Raw genomic sequence first — 21504 nt, 5'->3', positions numbered from 1 at the left:
ACACAAAAAGAATGGGCAAGAGAGCTTTTAGTCCCTGTGCTCCCAGACTGTGGAATGCACTGCCACCTCATAGCAGAAGTGCTGCATCACTTCAAGTCAAAATTGAAAACTTACTTTTTTAGATTAGCTTCTTTAAACAAACTTCTAAACTCCATTTTTTTAAAAAAAATTCTATACACATGAATTGTTTTTAGATTTTCTTCTGTTTTGTCCTGTACAGTACTTTGATATTTTTTTTGTATGAAAGCCACTATATAAAGATCATTGATCATCCATCCTTACATTTCCAGAGCTTCGATTTACATATTGGTGAATCAGTGCATCAAAGTCCAGTTCGAGGTCTCCCATTGTCAGTTTGGATTAAAATACTTGAATATAAAAGCGTTTCCGACCGTCGGGGAGGGCTTTTGTGGCAGTGTTTTAACTTTGACTGTTTTTCGTGTTCCAAGCAAAAATCAAAAATGTCCAGGAAGGATAAGAACAGTCGCAAAACCCCAATTCCGACAGTATGAGCAAATTAAGTAGGTACCTAATTAACATAAACCCAGTGCAAAAAGCTAAAGGGTTGATGTGGTTGGATTTAGTATTTTCTGTCTAAAGTGGTTCTGCCTGTTTCAAAGAGTCCTAATGGAGATGGGAACCTATTTCAAACAGACTCTGTCTAAAATATACAGGCTCTGATGTGGGTGCAGCGACTCCTACTACTATGCTGATAGAGCCCAATGTGCTGCTAGAGATTGATGCAATTTTAAAAGGATGAAAGGGATAATGTAGCTATGTCAAAATGAAAAATAAATAAATAAATACATAAATGAATAAACAAATATAGAAATAAATGTCTTTATATGTACTTATTTATTTCAACATTTATTTATGCATTTATTTCTCATTTTGGCATAAAATATCCCCCATAATTGAAACTATAATTTAATGTAGTACACATAAAATAGACTACCTTAAAATGAGCTCTCTAAATTAATTTGTTTTCTCTCTGTCCTGATATACTAGCTTTATTATTGTGTTCTATTAAATGTATCTTCTCTTCTTTCTCTGTATCTCCTGAAAGGCACATGTCTGTTTTGTTTTTCTCCGCCTTTACTATCTTTAAATCCCACCTCCATTTATTTAAATCCTGAATGCATCATTAACATATAGGTTTCTCATTTAAATACTGAATAGTTATTTCACAACAGCAGAAAAGTGTTTCATTTTATGATGAAAACAACGTTTGGGATAAGAGTCAGGTTAAAACAAATGGAGACAGCGAGTTTCGGACTGTCGGAAGACACTTTTGATATTGAGGGCCAGTGTTTCTGGCAAGGCAAACTATTGTGAAAAATCAAACCCTGTACTGAGCTGAACTGGTCCTGGACTGATCTGAGGGTCAATCTAAACCGTCAGATCACTCTCAACCAGTCCCAGTCTGATCTGAGGGTCAGTGTGAACAGTCAGATCACTCTGAACCAGTCCCGGTCTGATCGGAGGGTCAGTGTGAACAGTCAGATCACTCTCAATCAGTCCAGTCTGATCTGAGGGTCAGTGTGAACAGTCAGATCACTCTGAACCAGTCCCGGTCTGATCTGAGGGTCAGTCTAAACCGTCAGACCACTCTGAACCAGTCCAGTCTGATCTGAGGGTCAGTGTGAACAGTCAGATCACTCTCAACGAGTCTGGTCTGATCTGAGGGTCAGTGTGAACAGTCAGATCACTCTGAACCAGTCCCAGTCTGATCTGAGGGTTAGTGTGAACAGTCAGATCACTCTGAACCAGTCCCAGTCTGATCTGAGGGTTAGTGTGAACAGTCAGATCACTCTGAACCAGTCCCGGTCTGATCTGAGGGTCAGTCTAAACCGTCAGACCACTCTGAACCAGTCCAGTCTAATCTGAGGGTCAGTGTGAACAGTCAGATCACTCTCAACGAGTCTGGTCTGATCTGAGGGTCAGTGTGAACAGTCAGATCACTCTGAACCAGTCCCAGTCTGATCTGAGGGTTAGTGTGAACAGTCAGATCACTCTGAACCAGTCCCAGTCTGATCTGAGGGTTAGTGTGAACAGTCAGATCACTCTGAACCAGTCCCGGTCTGATCTGAGGGTCAGTCTAAACCGTCAGACCACTCTGAACCAGTCCAGTCTAATCTGAGGGTCAGTGTGAACAGTCAGATCACTCTCAACGAGTCTGGTCTGATCTGAGGGTCAGTGTGAACAGTCAGATCACTCTGAACCAGTCCCAGTCTGATCTGAGGGTTAGTGTGAACAGTCAGATCACTCTGAACCAGTCCCAGTCTGATCTGAGGGTTAGTGTGAACAGTCAGATCACTCTGAACCAGTCCCGGTCTGATCTGAGGGTCAGTGTGAACAGTCAGATCACTCTAAACCAGTGCCATTGTTTCTCACATTTCATCGGCACTACAGTACATTCAGACACCAAAATGTATAAAAAAGAAAGAATGGTCAGCACTCACATTAGAATAACTGAGGTGGAGTCTTGAGCCTGTCACATGAGAGATTTGAGATACAGCATTGAGGATACTTCAGATACAGTGCTTGTCTGGATGCAGTCTGAAAAACACACAAGGAAAGGTGCAGTTAGTCAGCATGGACACAGGAGGGGATTAGCTCATTCAAGTAGGCCGTCTTAATGTAACCAATCCCTGTACTTGGTGACTAATGTTACCCACATGAGGTTATCTTAAAAGCATTAGTTACCCAAGTACATGATGCTTAATGTGTTAAAGAAAAGAAACACATTACATTCCTGTGACAAACCAGGGTGCACGTGCCACATGCAGGACCGTCTTCACTTGTATCTTTGTGTAAAAAGGAACAGCACTCTGTGGCAATGCGCCCCGCCCCTGTGTGCATTTGTGTGTTATGTGTTGTATGTATGGTGCGTATGTTAATGTTGGTGTATAGATTGGTACACGGGATATAAACGGGTCTGTGTTTCACGTGTATTTAAAAAGTGTAGATTTGTATTTAGGCACGAGGAGGGCACAAATCACTTCACGTGCTGGTTAAATGTAATATGTGAGCACAGGGTTGCACAGAATTAATTCATGTGCTGGGATTCAAGTGAATAATTAATTAGTAATTGAATCCCAGCACAACAGTATAAATAGGCACATTTTTAGTCACTCGTGGTTAGGTGTTCAGAGAGTGGAGAACGGGAGAGAGAGAGGAGAGTTAAAATCAGCGTAATTATAAATATAATAAGTGTATTCTCACCGTGTTTGTTCGTCTCCGTTTCACCTGTGTGTTAGTGTTCAGTCGTTTTGTATGTCTGTTTATTTTGGCGCAAGTGCCGTGTCCTGTTTTTGTGCTGTTTTCAAACCTTTTATTTGTTAATAAACGCTGAGTGCAGCCATTGCACTCAGCTCATCATCACCACCGTCTCTGTCTGTGTTTGAATTCCTTTCTGGTCTGACGCAACCCACTCTGGCCGTCTTTGTGACACGTGGTGTCATCGTGGGATAGCCGCGCCTCCAAGCGTCAGACCAGGAGGGGTTTTGTTTTAAAAAATATATATATAAAAAAAAAAAAAAATAATAATATAATGGCAGAAGTCGCCACAAAGTGGCGGGACTGGTTCCTGGAGAATGCTGGGCTGGAGGCCCAGGCTCTGCCCATAGTCGTCCGCGCCCTGTGGATGATGGACAGTGAGAGATGGGAGGCATATCAGCAGGAACACACCCCAAACACCTTGGAGGAAGGTGTGGAGTTTGTCCTCAGCTACCTGGAGGCAACCATAAACGGAACAGCAGCCCAGGTAGCAGGACCACCAGCAGAGGAGTACCTGCTGTCCCCATCTCCACCAGCAGAGGGTGAGTACCTGCTGTCCCCATCTCCACCAGCAGAGGGTGAATGCCTGCTGGTTTTGCCTCCACAGCCCAAGCGGGAGGCACAGAAAGATAAAGAGGTGAAGGACAGGGAGGAGGAGTGCCGCCTAAGGGCCAGGCATCCACGGCGATGTAACAAGCCATCGCCGGGGTGCCTCCTCTGCGACCAGGATCACCTGTTCGCCCACTGTCCCTTCCGCAGTTATGGGGAGGAGCCCAAGCGGGAGGAGCCTGAGCGTCCACAGCCCAAGCGGGAGGAGCCTGAGCGTCAACAGCCCAAGCGGGAGGAGCCTGAGCGTCCACAGCCCAAGCGGGAGGAGCCTGAGCGTCCACAGCCCAAGCGGGAGGAGCCTGAGCGTCCACAGCCCAAGCGGGAGGAGCCTGAGCGTCCACAGCCCAAGCGGGAGGAGCCTGAGCGTCCACAGCCCAAATGGGAGGAGCCTGAGCGTCCACAGCCCAAACGGGAGGAGCCTGAGCGTCCACAGCCCAAGCGGGAGGAGCCTGAGCGTCCACAGCCCAAATGGGAGGAGCCTGAGCGTCCACAGCCCAAACGGGAGGAGCCTGAGCGTCCACAGCCCAAGCGGAAGGAGCCTGAACGTCCTACGCCTGAGTGGAAGGAGCCCGAATGTCCTACACCTGAGTGGAAGGAGCCCGAATGTCCTACACCTGAGTGGGAGGAGCCCGAACGTCCTATGCCTGAGTGGGGGGAGCCCGAACGTCCACAGCCCAAAAGGGAGGAGTCGGTGCATCCACAGCCCAAAAGGGAGGAGTCGGTGCGTCCACAGCCCAAAGGGAGGCAAGTCGGGGCTTCCACAGCCCTGGGACCCAAGCCACCAGCAGAGGGAAAATGCCTGCTGGTTCAGCCCCAAGAGCCGGAAGGGGAGGAGTTACAGGCTCAACCCCCTGAAAATTTTTGGGGGGGAGAGGGGCAGGAGGCTGGTGTCCCCCAGCCGCCTCTATTCATGCTGCTGAGGGCAGCGCGGCGCGCACCAGCCCAGCCGCCACAGCGGAGGGAGCCAGCGCCGCCAGGAGCAGAGGAGCTGGAGCTGCCTCTGCCTCCACCACCGCCAGGAGCAGAGGAGCTGGAGCTGCCTCTGCCTCCACCACCACCAGGAGCAGAGGAGCTGGAGCTGCCTCTGCCTCCACCACCGCCCGGAGCAGAGGAGCAGGAGCTGCCTCTGCTGCCCGTACCTCCACAGGGAGTACGGTGGCCGGAGCCCCAGAAAGGGGAGCTGCCGGCCACGAAGAAGGGGGACGAGGTCTGGAGACCACTTTCCCCAGCAGCAGTTTCGCTGCAGGAGTTCTTGTGGCCGGAGCCCCACAGGAGGGAGCTGCCGGCTACGAAGAAGGGGGAGGTCGGGGGACCACCTGCCCCCGCAGCTTTTTCGCTGCAGGACGGGACCAGCATGCTGTCAGCCGTGCCACTACCGGCAGGGGAGCTGACAGCATTTCCAGCCATGGGCCCACTGAAGCCTCCGTTCCCAGCCCGAGACTTTGGCCTGGACTGCTGGGTATTTAGGGGGGGAGGTGGCCGTTGAGGCCATGTGTGCTGCGCACAAGGGGGGGTATATGTGGCAATGCGCCCCGCCCCTGTGTGCATTTGTGTGTTATGTGTTGTATGTATGGTGCGTATGTTAATGTTGGTGTATAGATTGGTACACGGGATATAAACGGGTCTGTATTTCACGTGTATTTAAAAAGTGTAGATTTGTATTTAGGCACGAGGAGGGCACAAATCACTTCACGTGCTGGTTAAATGTAATATGTGAGCACGGGGTTGCACAGAATTAATTCACGTGCTGGGATTCAAGTGAATAATTAATTAGTAATTGAATCCCAGCACAACAGTATAAATAGGCACATTTTTAGTCACTCGTGGTTAGGTGTTCAGAGAGTGGAGAACGGGAGAGAGAGAGGAGAGTTAAAATCAGCGTAATTATAAATATAATAAGTGTATTCTCACCGTGTTTGTTCGTCTCCGTTTCACCTGTGTGTTAGTGTTCAGTCGTTTTGTATGTCTGTTTATTTTGGCGCAAGTGCCGTGTCCTGTTTTTGTGCTGTTTTCAAACCTTTTATTTGTTAATAAACGTTGAGTGCAGCCATTGCACTCAGCTCATCATCACCACCGTCTCTGTCTGTGTTTGAATTCCTTTCTGGTCTGACGCAACCCACTCTGGCCGTCTTTGTGACACACTCCAAAATCACAGGTAGGTTTTTAAACAGGGCAGGCCTGTACGTTTATTTTAAACACAAAACAAAATAAACAAAACCAAAACCTAACTCCTTTAAGGAGTGCTAACTAAATGTTTCAGTTCTAAACTATAACGAACAGCTAAGCTGTTTACCGGTCACATAAAAAACCCATATACTTTTGCAAGTGGCTCAAAACTCTGTACCTTCTCATTGTTCCAGCTCCCTGGTAGTCTCTCTCATGGAGCTCTGGGTTCTCTTTTTATAGCATGTGGCTGATGCCAATTAGCACCAGTTATTCCATTTGGGAACAGCCACATTCTCACATGTTTTTGGCAGGGACAGGAATTAACCCCATCCCTGCGAACCACCACCAAAACACATACAAACACCCACTATTTGCAGGCAGGGCTTTTGCTCTGCAACAATTACCTTTGCTATGGCCTGTGTTGTCTGTATCACAGTATTGTATTATTAAACGTATTGACTCTTTTGACATTTTTAATCACACATCGTGGGTCATAAAGCAACTGGGCATTACATTTCTCAACATTTACTCATAGGGGGTTCGTCGGCAGAAAAAAAAAAGCCTAAAGATGGCAGTGTATCCCAATCACACTCCGTCCTGTAACAATGCTGGTTTTGTGTTCCCACAATACGCCACTCATTTCAATCACAGCACCAGCATAGTTTTGCAGAAGGGAGCCTGAACTGGATACACTGTGATGTTTGGAAGAAAACACCTCTTTCTCCTGGCGAATGTTCCAATTGATTTCCTTATGATGTGTGAATAAAAAATAACAAAACTATCTGGAATATGTTGAAAATAACATGTCTGCAATATGGACAACACTGCAAGATAATCACATGAGGCTGGTTCAGGAAAAACAAACCCCCAAACGAACCAAATTTTTTTTTATTTGGTTAATATTGCCACAGTTATGGCAAAATGAAGCTGCACTAAACAGAATAGTGAATCATAGCCCATAGACCACGCATAACATTAATCAGTGCTAAATCATAGCCCATAGACCACGCATAACATTAATCAGTGCTAAATCATAGCCCATAGACCACGCATAACATTAATCAGTGCTAAATCATAGCCCATAGACCATGCATAACATAAATCAGTGCTAAATCATAGCCCATAGACCACGCATAACATTAATCAGTGCTAAATCATAGCCCATAGACCACGCATAACATTAATCAGTGCTAAATCATAGCCCATAGACCATGCATAACATTAATCAGTGTTAAATCATAGCCCATAGACCATGCATAACATTAATCAGTGCTAAATCATAGCCCATAGACCATGCATAACATTAATCAGTGCTAAATCATAGCCCATAGACCACACATAACATTAATCAGTGCTAAATCATGAATTATTTTCTCCCAGACACCAGTTTTAGCTAAACAATCTGCTGCTATAGTGCCCCCTCTTTATAAGGCGTCCCTATATACCGTGGAACAAGCTGTAATGTAATTCAATAGCAGGTATGTTCTTGATATAAAGTAGAACACAAATGTCATGTGGCTCCCGACTGCAGAGTTATAGAGGACAACACTGTATTTCTACGCGGTCTATTAAAATTAGGATATATACAGTATATATATATATATATTTGATGCTCTCGCTCACTGATTAGAAGATTTGGATCCATGCCTAATTAGAGCAACTCTTTCTGCTGGCCCTTCACAGGCCACTAACAGTATTTAGTGTTTCAATAAGCTACAGCACATCTTATTACCTCTATTTAATGTGCTTACTTTGGCTCCCGTTGAACACAGAATGAATAAAAAAGCTGTATTAATAATTATATGGTATATAAAATCTTAGCATTTCGTTTTATTATTATTATTTATTTCTTAGCAGACGCCCTTATCCAGGGCGACTTACAATTGTTACAAGATATCACATTATTTTTACATACAATTACCCATTTATACAGTTGGGTTTTTACTGGCGCAATTTTAGGTAAAGTACCTTGCTCAAGGGTACAGCAGCAGTGTCCCCTACCAGGGATTAAACCCACAACCCTCCGGTCAAGAGTCCAGAGCCCTAACCACTACGCCACACTGCTGCCCTACGAGACACTGTTTTAGTCTCTGAAAAGGCATATCTTTTTATATTGAGGAAAATTAGTATTCCTGCTGACCACCCCTTAGGGTCGCATACTAAACAGAATTGATCATTTTTCTGTCAAACCCTATAGAAAATAAACCCTGCTGTCCTTTGATTATAATAGTCTCATGCTGATGTTTTGTCTGCAGTTTATCACAGTGTGTCACAGTGAGGATCTTGGCTGTCGTTTGGTTTTCCCTTGGCTATTCCTGTCAGCTTTGAGATATAACAAGTTACAACTCCCAGCAGTCCCGACTCCGATCATGCTGCGATACCAGCTTGTTTGTTTATATTGTCCCTCTGCCTCTCTGATTCCATTCAAGAGAAGGTTCAGACAAAGGTTACATTGTAGCTGCAAAGGATTTGAATACCCTCCAAAACACTGGGATACCCTGAAAACAAGATAAGGTCCTCTAACTGTTTACATTTGTACAAGGAACGACAAGACCTGTGGGGGTAAAGTCATTCGGCAAGTTCACGTGAAATATACCGGCCAACTTTTTAAAGTGCAGTAAACTCTCCACTGCTCAAAGCAGTCTTTAGGAGATTTTAGCATTGAGATATCTCGCCCCGAGCAACTGAGTGGAGATTTTACCAGATTTTACCATCTCGCACCGAGTAACTGAGTGGAGATTTCTTCTTACCAGAACCAATGTTTTAATCTATCTTACATTTATTCAAATCCAACTACAAAATGATGGCGCGTTGCTAAGCAGATGAGGAGCAGGATCCAAGGAAAGTATTCTGCTGTTAAATATAGTTTTAAATATACTTTCTTTCAAAACATTGTAATATAAACAGAATACTCCATGAATATGTAGTCATTTACCGCGAAAGTTAAGCATTGCTAGTTTATAAACACATTTTGTTGATTAATAAATACTCATGCTTTGGTTAGATGCCTATTGTAGCGTGCACAGGGGAAGGCAGCAGTAGAGCTGATAGGTGATGTAATCACACACTGGGACATAAGCCCGATATACGCTCCTTGCAAAGTAGCCGGCTCTTTTGTACAGCGGTATCGGCGCTATGCTTTAGTGCGAGAGGTCCCGGGTTCGCGCCCGCCCTCCGCCTGTGTGTGGATTGCCTCGCCCTATGTGATGCACCTGCCTGCGGGAACCCAAATATAATCACGGATTTATGTTATGTCAATTGTTGCAGCTAATGTAAATCTAATCCATCAATAAACTGCAGTGTAGCTGAATTCACAAGCTATTGTTTTGTTAATATGTGGAACATCTGGGCTACTCAGGTCTGCCTTCTTAGATTTCTTAATATAGCAATTTTTGTGTTAAGAGATTATATATATATATATATATATATATATATATATATATATATATATATATATATATATATATATATATATGTGTGCAGTTTAGCACCAATGTTTATTTTATTTTTTGCACCCGACGCTGTGGCTGCAGCTCATCATGTCGGCACCTCGTAAGTATGTCCTATGAAAATGTGGCAGTACATGCATGAACAGATGAGCCGACAGATCATTTCTATGATGGTAGTTTCTGGTGAGCGCAGCTTCACCAGGCTGAAATTGATCAAGACATATTTGTGTTCAACGATGACTCAAAAAGGATTGTCAAATTTGACCATAATGTCAAATGATAGCGAAGTTGCCAAGAATTCGGAATACTCCGATTTGATAAGGGACTTTGTTGCCGCTAAAGCTAGAAAAATGTAAAATGAAAAAAAGAATTTCATAATGCCCAAGGGTTCATTTTTTTGTTATTATTATTATTTATTTATTTCTGCCTGGTTATTCTCGCCACCGACCTGTCAGAACCCACATATAGTCGGCATTACAGTATTTTTCAATAGGCCTATGGGGCAGGGTCATTTTAGAAAAAGTTAATACGTGATATGTTTGAAGTAAACTGGAAGTCTAACAAACGAACTGAAACAAGTATCATTAATATTATTTACCATATCTTAATGTGAGTATATGTAGGTGCATATGATTACATGATGCATCTATAGACTCACTTTAAGATACGGTTGCTACTGTAGCATTCATTTGATGTTCTGGACTCCGCACTTAAAGGGTACATAAGGACCTTTTTATTTTATTGTGTTACATGTGCCCATGTTTTGCTACAACTGTTTACATAAGGTGTGTGTGTATTGTTTTAATTGGGTTTTTGGGGTTTTTTTTTACATTTTTACCGCTTTTTAAAACTTTTAAATTGCATTCCACTGCCTCCAAGATGGCTTCACATGGACCTGCATGGACCACTCAAACTTCATTTCCTATCATCCTCCTGTTCACATATGTAATTGAGATTGATTTACCAGTGACCAGGAGGATGATGGGAAATGTAGTTCTGAGAATTTGTATAGATTGTTATTCACACAGCATGGGTCATCAGGAGGCTATGTTACTTGAAAGTATTTAGTTTTGAGCTGACTCTTGGTCTTTATTGAAACATGAAACCTGTTATTTGTGCAGCAGGTTTTAGGGGCTTTGCTCCTCAATGCGATCATTTTCAATTTATTCTCAGTTTCTCACCAAATCCGTCTGGGGTGAAGGAAGATATCCATGCTAAGGAAAATCACAAACCACTCATAAACTGAAAGTGGTGAAATGTGCTGTAAAACTAACAGATTGCATGATTTATTTATAACACTGAAATTAATGTTACAGTATTGTGAAGAATAAACATTGAAATAAGCAAGCCAAGATATAGTCTACAGGAATTCATTTTGATGTAAAAAGATGACTGAAAAGCTAAAGAAAGCTAGGAAATGGACTAACCCATTTTAAATATTACCTGTAAAAGACTAAATTGAGGAAATCAGTTTGATCTCTAAATAATTAAGACAAAGCACAATGTTATATATTATGCACCTATCTTAGACTGAGTAGCAATGTGCAAATGCAGTTAGTTGTGTAGCTGGAGGAATTCATGCATTCTAATGACTCAATGTCATTCAACTAAAAAAAAAACAGTATATAAAAGAGTCCTAGTGTATTTGTGTGTGGGTTATATTGACACTCGTAAAGCTTTCTGCACCGGTGTGTTCACTTCTACTGTTGCAGATTGTCCTTTATGCACATCCCCTGTCCTATATCCCTACAGTGTATCAAGTGGTTAATGCAGTCCTCTAGGTCCCTCAGGGCAGCTCAGGTTGGTCACTCCTGTTTTATGTTCACAGGCAATACAAATTAAAAAATAAAAAAAGAGAATGGGTGGAAAATCTATGCTGTTGTTGATACTTTTCTATGAGACTATTTTTCAGAAGGGTTTTATATGCTACTGCCCCTCCCCCGTAAGGTAGCCAGACAATACAACAATTCCCAGAAACCTTGTTTATATGCTGCTCTGCTGTTTGGAGATAATTACACAAGCCCAGCTGATGCTAAATCAAATCTTGTGCCCTGCTAAATTACATTTCCTGGAAGTCTTCTGTACACTGCGTTGTGCAGGAGGCTGCAACCAGCTGCCTTCTGGTACGTTACACTCAACTCTCCAAATGTCATCCACAACTTTACACACCCATACATTCTGAAATGAGTTAATAAGACAAACGTTACAGCTAGTTCTATTGCAACGACTTCTGCTTGAATGTAAACTTTGTGGATCACTTGATTGCTGCATGGATAAAACAAAGAGCAAATGGATATCATTTTAGATCCCAGTTGCTCATTAAACTTGAATACAGTTGAAGATTGGATGGTTATCCATTCAAGGATACTATTTAGTAAGTAAGCGTTTAACAGCAAGGGTGTCCTTGATTGCCTCACCTAGTAGAGGCTGTGTGTGTGCAGGGTGAGTCATACAGTCAGGGGAGCGCAGGTTCACATCCTGGCTATGCCAGTCTTCACTGGGGATTTCACAGGAAGCATTGGCTCTGGCATTCCTCCAGGGTAGGGAAGCATAATTGACAGGGACTGTTTCTCCTCATTGCACTACAGCGGACCTACAGGCCAGGCGCCCTGTGAGCTGAAAGTGGGCACATGCAGGGCAGGTCTTTGTCCTCCAGAGACTTGTAGCTCGCTGACATCCACTGTCGAGCTCCTAGGTGTCAAAAAGTAATCCACTGACAGTCCACAGTTCTCCTGGGCTGTTGTGAGGAACTGCTGCAAATTCTAAATTGGGATGAAAAACTGAGGGAGAAATAATTGGGCATTCAAAAAAAAATTAAAGTAAATTAAATAAAAAATTAAATTAAGTAATTAAGTAAAAACAGACAGCAATTGCCCTACCCCAGCACCGCAAACCAGCACAGGTTTTTAATTGTTTTGGTTGTCCAGAATGCAGAGTATTTGTGGAATATTGTTATATATGTCTTTCTTTCTTATTGTAAGACTGTAAAATGGCACTGCTAATATCCCAGCTGTTTCTTTTATTGCTTTGACATTTAAAGGCAGTTTCAAGAGAACTCATTTTGAAGGCCGTCAGCGATGTTATTGTAGCTTAATAAATAAGTGTGTCATCTGTATAAAAGATGCACTGCCCTGTGACAGCAAGCATGAAGTGAGTCATTAATAAACACAGAGGCAGGAGAGGCTAGCAAAGGATGTACACAGCACGGTAAAAACAAATAGTCAGGAATTACACACAGATTTTATAGAACACATGCTAAACATGTTAGTGTTTATTTTGTATTCTTTTAGACAGACAAATCACAAGCATGCCCAAAATAAGCATGGCATCCTGAATATACAAATTGTGTTTAATATCTGTTGCACTGGGTTCACTCTTGTACACTTTCCATGGAATGCTGTTCAGATGGTGAAGATAAATCAGGTAATGGATTAATTGGAATTGGGACAAAAATGCATTTTTTATGAAACTATAAACGCATTTCCAAATTTCAGGATGGTAGCACTGACTTTCAGAATGTAATCATGTTTGTGTAAAATGTTTTAGGTTGGATTCTGCTTGTTAGTTCAAATTGCCAGGTTTACATATTGTCAGTATCTAGAATAAGTCGCTACAAAACGGCTGCACTTGTGGTTCTTCAACACAGCCTAAAAGCTTCTTGTAAACCCAGTTTAAGAAAGCTGCACAATATCAAGGCCAAATTGGAACACAGACCGAAACATTTAAATATACCCTCCTGTATTTTAATATTAATGAGGTCATTTGCATTAGGAAGGATTATTTCTCTCCCTAAAAGAAAACTACATGGAAACCCAAATGACCTGACAGGTACTACCAAAATAGCATGAGATTTTTATTTTTCCATAGAAACCCCACCACTGTTTACAAGCAAACAAGAAGACATAAACACACAGGTAGCAGTTACTCTGTGGTGACTTCTGTGCTTCATGTGCAAAATACAAACACTCTAAATTAAGTGTATGGATGGGTCCCAATAGAACCCAACTGAAAAAGATTGATTGCATTGGAATGCAATTCCCACAGAGCCAAGAACTGGTAAGAGTTACAAATGAAAAGCAACACTGGACAAACCGATATGTATCCAATATCTGTGCCCTAATAGAGTACTTCGGTTAGATCTTTATGCCTGGGGGCTCCCGAGTGGCGCATCCAGTAAAAGCACTTGCATAGAGTGCAGGATGCATCCTATAGTCTGGACGTTGCGAGTTCGAGTCCAGGCTATTCCTTTGCCGACCGAGGACGGGAGCTCCCAGGGGGCGGCGCTCAATTGGCCGGGCGCCGCCCGGGGGGAGGTTAGGTCAGCCAGGGTGTCCTCGGCTCACCGTGCACCAGCGACCCCTGTAGTCTGGCCGGGCGCCTGCGGGCTTGCCTGTAAGCTGCCCAAGAGCTGCGTTGTCCTCCGACGCTGTAGCTCTTGGGTGGCTCCATGGTGAGTCCGCAGTGTGAAAAAAAGCGGTCGGCTGACGGCACACGCTTCGGAGGACAGCGTGTGTTTGTCTTCGCCCTCCTGAGTCAGCGCAGGGGTGGTAGCGGTGAGCTGAGCATAATAAAATAATTGGCCATTCCAAATTGGGAGAAAATAATAAAAATAATTGACTAAATTTATAAAAAAAATATCTTTATGCCTAATATTCTATAGTATTAAAGGGATTGCAACTGATGAAATAATTCCATGAATATTGCATGTTGCGCACTCCCAGTTACTATGTAGTTCTCACATGTGCACTTTTTTAAACTCGTTACAGCAACCATGTGTACCGTACTGTGTTCAAGAAAGTTCCCAGTTTGCAAGTCTTACTTTCAGGTAGTTACACTTGCACTTCCCAATGACCAAGTTAGCACAAAGGCTCCACCCATGGAAATATCCGATTTCTACAAAAGGGGCCCAGTTATATACAAAAAAGGGAAAAGATGTAATAATTATATAATAGTGGTTAAGTTAAACAAGTTACAAAGGGCATAAACCTAGCCCCCCATTTTTATTGCAGTAGGAACTACCCTTATATAATAATAATAATATCTTTACTTTTATATAGCACCTTTCATAGTGGACCACCATCATAAAGCGCTTTACAGGGGTAGGCTGTGAACTGTGCATTATATGCAGAGTCACTTACAATAGGACATTGATTTAACATCTCATCTGCAGGATGGAGCACAAGGGGGTTAAGTGACTTGCTCAGGGTCACCCAATGAGTCAGTCAGTGGCAAAGGTGGGATTTGAACCGGTGACCTTCTGGTTACAAGCCCTGGACTTTAACCACTGGACCACACTGTTTCCTTATAAAAGTTACCGCGGTAAATGTGAACAGTTTCCCCCACCATGCTTTTCCCATGGTTATACGACGCATTTGCCATAGTTTAAAATGGTTTGCCATGTTTTATTATGCTTTACCTATCTTTAGAGCTTTACAATGCTTACCTATGCATTACCACGCTTTCACTGTGCTTTATTACACTTTGCTATGCTTTTACTATGGGGAACTTGAAGGGTAGGAGCAAGATGAATAAAAAACTGGGGACCAATTTTGCCCCAATTGTGTTTAACTTAGCCACTTTTACATTATTACATCTTTCTATGGCTGGACCCTGTATGTTAACTTGGTTTTTGTACATATGAAATGTTGTTGTGCAGATCGATGTTGCTGTACAAAGCAGCCTGATTCAGGCACAGTTGGAAAATGATCCTTATTCCAATGTGACATTATGCTTGTGTCAGCAGCGCAAGTTCTTTTTATAGCACTCCCTATAAATGACAGCGTTTTTTTCCACCGATGGTACTAATTGAATGGTAGTAAGCATGGATGCCTTTGAACAGTGAAGTTGTCCTCAGAACTCCTCCTATAAAGTTTCTGTTAAATGTTTTGCTCTGGTTATAGTAAATAATTAGATCTAATACTACACGAGGGTAAAAGAAAGCTCTCTTTGCAAGCTTACTTCCAAGTAGTCTTTACTTCTTTGGTCACTTCCTCTGGATAAATTGGCCCCACGCTTTGACTGCTGAGGTGTAATGATCAAGGAAGTGAAACAGTAACAGACTTCCTGAGAGTGAGGCAAGCAAACTGAAAACTTTCTTCACCTTGTGCAGTACCAGATATCCTTTTTGCACTGGCATAAAATTCCCCCAGAATGCAGTTGAGGTTTTCTGTACTTGTTTCCTCAAAATTAATGTCCATATTTTTTTTCTTTAAGCTAGACATTAACAACCCATGTTGTAGTGTTTTGGGGGTTTTTTTCATATTTTTCTACTATTTAATTTAGCTGTGCTTCATTTACTCTTTTGTGTCTACTGTTGATAGCTGCAGAACTGGTGCTGTACCAGTTCTCAGGTGTCTCCAAATATATTAAAGAAAATGGGTGGAATGTCACTGATTTTGTGGCAGTGGTTTTATAACAAATAAATAAAATGGCAGTTTGTTGTGGAATTTTGTGATGGAATTGCTGTGCGTATTGATTTATACAGTGTGAAGCAGCTCATTAGTATGCAAGCCGTGCTAGCCATGCTAGCCAAGTTCCATCACATTTGGATAAGTGGCTCTCTAGATTTACACAATATTATATTAATATAGCTAAGGTATCCCATGTTTGTGGTCTGTGAAGCCAGCTGATAATGTTAGCAGTTTTGGACTGAACTATTTTAATTATCTACCAGGCTTAGTAACCATTGTCCCTTTTTAACCACACAGACTGCTTCTGAAAATACCCGTTAAGCTAAATTGCAGAGTGAGGTCTTAGAAAAAAATGACAACTAGGGGAGCACAGTTGACATTGCTATCCCCTCTACAACTGTCATTTATAAATGCACATGTACCGTGGAGCATTGAGGCAGTAAAATGAAGAATAAATACGTCCCGAGTCACTTGGGAGAACAGTTTGTTCATTACAATATGTTTGCATGTACTAGAAGACACGGTTAAAATATGTTACATATATATAGTAATGGGTCTGAGAGGGATACAGTGGAAATAAATGCCGTTCTGCTTTACTAGACAAAAGATTTTGGTATAGCACTGTAATTGTGGGACAGCAAGCTAATTAAAATGTGCATATGTACTTTCTTTTTTCTATTCTGGAATACCAGGATATTTAGCGAGCACAAGATCGGGGAAAACTGGAAAAAAATGCCCCACCCCAGGCATTGTGCATGCATGGTTCAGGCCCCATAGTTGTTGAAGGAAAGTGTATGACATCATTCGTGGTCCTGGTGTTCCACTGTGCACCACAGCACAGTAGTTCATTCGAAGGCTTTGACACCATTGTAACAGATGGGAACATTAACCTTTAGGGTACAGAGCCCACCCCATGCACACTGGAATCGTTCAAAAGAAATGGGAGTCCTGCTGTTTCACCGGCAAAATCGATCTGGCTTCTCTGGTGACCAGTAAGAGTTGGGAATTAAAACACAGCTTTACTGGGTTTGGTTTCTATACTGGGTTTCCAAACTGATGTGGGAAAACACAACACAAATTTGCTGTTATGTTACTGTAGATACTGTAATGACGCTTTTCATAAGGTTAATATTGACAATGTATTAATTTATTTTAATATATTTTGTAATATATTGACATATTGGCAATCTAGATTATATTTTAATGCAGTATTTTCATCGTTATATTTTTATATATTGCAATATTCGTAAGGGATAATGTATTTGTATATTCCATAATAATAATAATAATTTAGTTTTGTATGGGGTGATTGAGTTTCTGCAGTTTAGTATTTGCAGAGAACGCGGGGGAGCTTTTTAGTTGTCTTTCTCATGTTACAATGCACACACAGTATCAAACCGAAATTGCACGATATGCCACAAGAGAGAGTAACACGTCCAAAGCGTTCTCTCCACACCTGTACACAATCCGCTCGCCTGAGCCGCAAATTCCATGGGCTAAATAAATCTAATCTCCGTGAAAATCACATTTTACACGGATAGACAAACAAAACACACAGATAAACACACGAACTCGTTCTTTTAAAACAATCAAACAGGCAAACGAGTTCCGTCCAAGCAAATGCACTTCAAGGGACTTGACTACTATTATGGCTTGCGGTACTTTTGCGATATCATTTTGCAATTTCTTTGATGTTAAATAAAATTATGTTCATACAGTTTTTTGTTTTACTTATATCTCATTCCCTTATAGGTGATGCAAAGCATTTGGCCATAGCTATAGAACCCATTTGTTCAGTGTATGAGAGAGCTTATTAACCTAAAAAAGGAAGGGTAGAGAAAGCTCGAAGGGACTCTAGTTCACTCACACAACACGACGAAAAAGTACCAGTAGCCAAACATAAGCGCTTACCTTTGGAAAGTGGTCTGTGTTTTTCAGCTTAAACTGCAGGTGTTATTAATGCTGTTGAAGCAAATGTGCATCTTTGATGATGAGGTTGTTTCAGGAGCAGGATTTCAAGGATGAATTAATAACCCGCTTCATTTTCCAACTTAGTCTGCGGTACGTTTTCTTCTATTTCGCTTCTCTCGATTCGGGGTTCTGTGGATCACCTTATTAGTTCTGAGCACTAATATTAATAACAGAAATGAAAGTTGGATTGGAACATTAATCCAAACAAAACTGCAGATTCATCCAAATTCCACAGTAAAGAAGAGAAATAATCCAAGATGAATAATACCGATCGATGTGTTACCTACAGCAGAACTATTTCCGTCACCTTGCACCCTAACAAACCCTACAAAGAAAATCAGTCCAAATCGGTGCTATTTTAGAATACACGGGAGGAATTATAACAAATACCGCCGCTTTACATAAACACCCACTAGAACGAATGCGCTGTTGGGCTATAACTAAAAAATAAATAAATAAACGAATGCGTTCAATAAAATTCTTTTGAAATTATCCAAAAGACGAGATCAGACGCTATAAAATCCAAAGTAATGCGGATCAGCAGGCGATGCACCTCGGATTTGTGACCGGACCAAACCAGCCTCCTGCTGAAATTGCCTTACAGCTAATAAATCCAAGAATGTGTCAAGCAAGGGATGGGAAAGGAGCACAGCAGCAGGGTTGTGGCGAGGCGTAGCTGGAGCGGCTGCTAACCCTATTACTGAACAGCTGTTTTATTGAAGGGAGCTCGGTCCCCTGCTGAAAGACATTCTTATATACAGTGTGTGTTTTTTTATATATAGATTACAAGAATGTGCTAGTTATTTTGTTCCATTTCAATGTAATTCCGCCAGATCCCTCTACGGCTCTCTTCGAATACCATCCCATGGGGACGTGCTCTTTACGCCAATAAAAAGCTATTCAAACCTTCTCTCAAACCATGGCTTTTAAGCGTTGCAGCTTCGGCGCTGAAAATACAAAGCGCGCCAGCTGTTACAGATTTCAGTGAAGCTTATTCATGTTTGTTAATGTGCGTAGCTCTCCATGTGCTGAAGTTGTCCTTGTGTTCCTAATCAGACACCCAGATGTGTCAAGTTTAGCTTTATCAGCACAGAATCCCTTCCTGAATGTCAAAAACGCTTAATCCTCAAAAAAAAAAAAGAAAAAAAAGCGAAGTTTAAAAATGAAGCGTCCTAAACAAACAAGCAAACAGACAAATAAACAAAACATACACACACTCGGTTCCGCCTGAAGGTTCTATTTAAAAAAAAAAAAAAAAAAAGAAATACAAGGTTTGTAGTTATTTAACTGCAAACTCAGCGATACATATTCAGGACAATACCAAATGAACGGCTAGGTGTCAGGGTCCTACTGCCTCCTGTGACACTGTCACTCAGCAATTCTTCGTGTGTCGGTCCACGAAAAACAGACATCTGGATACATAAAATGTACCGACCTTGTAATTCAACGACACCAATTATTACTTTGGCAATACGTCCATGTTTATAAAACCAGAATTGGAATTTTTTTAACAAATACAAATCTTCCCCGAGGGCACAATGAAAGGGAACAGCAACTGTAACCGACTGCTTTGTAATCATGAAGGGAAATAAAATCTGCATTATATGCTGAGGTTGAAACGTGGCAGTAAAATGATGCATGCTTCCTGGACAGCACAGGTAATGGAACTTGACTGAAAGGACTGCAGAATACAGCTAAGAACTGCAAAGAGCCTTCACGGTTATACATGTTTACAGAAAAATATACTTACAAGACTTTTCAAAACCTTTTAGGTACATTTATCTTACAATGTCATAGTGTTTGCACTCATTCTCAGTGGTTCTGGAGTCTATTATTCCAATATTGAGCCAATATCATTTTTATAAATCTGCCTTTAACTGGCTTTATGCTTCTTTGATGGATCCTAGGTCCTGGGACTGAAAAACCCGTCCTCATTCCATTCTAATGACGTGACAATGACAGTGTTCAACTGTGCCAGCCTCACCTACTCTCTGGAAATATGTTTTGGCTCCAGCAAAAACCCAAATGTATAAATAGGTCCCAGAATTTGAACTCAATTCAACTGTTTGACACAAAATTACAAAATCCACCAAGATTCATTGTTACAACGTAACCTCCCAACTTTGTTAAAGCCAGAAAGATCCTACAGAAAAATGTACATTGTAACTATGTTTAGTTACAATTTTAGTAACTGTGTTTAATCACAACTATGATGAATCTTGTAAAATTGTGTCAAGCAGTTGAAATTTGCTTCAAACACTGTTTGATCAATAAAGGTATTTAAAGGTCGCCTGGGTAGGTTTTTTCAGTAGTATTGTGTTATACGCACTTCGTTTTATTACGTGCATCTTTTTCATCCCAAATGGAACTTCAGAACTGAGTGTTCCGGGCGGTTTTATAAATAAAGGTAGGTATTTATCGTTTGTGAAATAAAGATCGGTTCAGGCGGGTTTTTCGTCAGCAATATGATGTTCTCGTCTGTTTATAATAAAAAATGTATTGATTTGGCTGACGAAAGCAAGTTATAACTAGTTCTTTTACATGCAAATTGTGCTACCCATTCACACATCTGGGTTTTTACAAGGATGCAGCAGCAGTGGCCTGGTACTGAACTCAGGATCTGGTCCACAGCCCTAACCACTATCCGCACTGCGCACATACATAATGTGTAGCTCTCAGGACTATCATTCCAGATCCGAGTTCAATTGTAGGGCGGACCTGTGTTTTTTGTTTGTATTAAGAATATATTTACATTTTTTCGCTGTGTTTTTATTTTCAGGTTTTGGGGAGGTGATTCTTTATCTTAGGAGGTTTTATTTATTTATTTATTTATTTGTTAGTTTAGTTAGCTCATATATTTAGATATATACTTTGACATCAATTAATTAAAGTACTATATATAGCCTAATAAATATGATGGCATATCAAATACTATTAATGTGTTCTATGTACACATTACATTATGTAAAAATATAGATATGTATAATAAGCTTAAACAGTACAGTAGTAAAATCAAATTACTACCTATAGCAGGCATTTTTTGTCTATCCTACATGTAATACAAAACAAACCATGCTGATGTGTTGTAGGCTTCACATTGTTGTAGGACGCGTAGAAAATAACATATTATTTTAAATTGAAACTAAATTATTTCAGCATATTTTCTTTTTATCTTAGTCTACTTACAATAACCCAAAATACATCAGTGTCACATTAACACGTTCTGGCTATACAGGACCTTAAATATCTACCATTTCAAATCGCTACACAGCTTCTGCCGCAGATGCTCTCCGCTTTGCTGCAGCATTCAGTCGGCAGAATTTTCGGGTCATTTTTGCCTGCGCAAAATCCTCGTCCTACCTTCGCGAATAGCTCATGAATGTATGGCAGTTCATTATCTGTGTTTAACATGCTGCTTTGGATATATAAACATCATTAATTGAATGCAAATGACGCGGCGGCGCTACTCCACCCCTTTCGTTTTGCATTCTAAATGAGGCCCTGGTAGAGATAAAAGGTCACATTGTCACATGATTTTAATTTAATTTAAATGATAGATTTTTTGCTTGTTCAACCTCTTTTATCACCATGCTTTCAGTATGCTTTATTACACTTTGCTG

At 41.4% G+C, this 21504-nt stretch overlaps 1 protein-coding gene across 1 annotated transcript in view; it reads right to left on the bottom strand.

Moving 5' to 3' along the window:
• The window catches only part of fam163ab (family with sequence similarity 163 member Ab), a 39248-nt gene extending 20154 nt beyond the window's left edge, over positions 1–19094 (bottom strand). The window contains exons 1-2 of the mRNA XM_034005529.3: positions 17825–19094; positions 2463–2559 (exon numbers count right to left, since the gene is read on the bottom strand). The gene's annotated coding sequence lies outside the window, so the exon portion shown is untranslated. The remainder of the gene's footprint in view (positions 1–2462; positions 2560–17824) is intronic.
• Between the last annotated feature and the right edge of the window lie 2410 nt (positions 19095–21504).

Source organism: Acipenser ruthenus, chromosome 10 (assembly GCF_902713425.1).
Source record: "Acipenser ruthenus chromosome 10, fAciRut3.2 maternal haplotype, whole genome shotgun sequence".
NCBI lineage: Eukaryota > Metazoa > Chordata > Actinopteri > Acipenseriformes > Acipenseridae > Acipenser > Acipenser ruthenus.
Note: the sequence above shows the minus strand (reverse complement) of the source record. Positions and strands in the feature narration are given on the sequence as shown.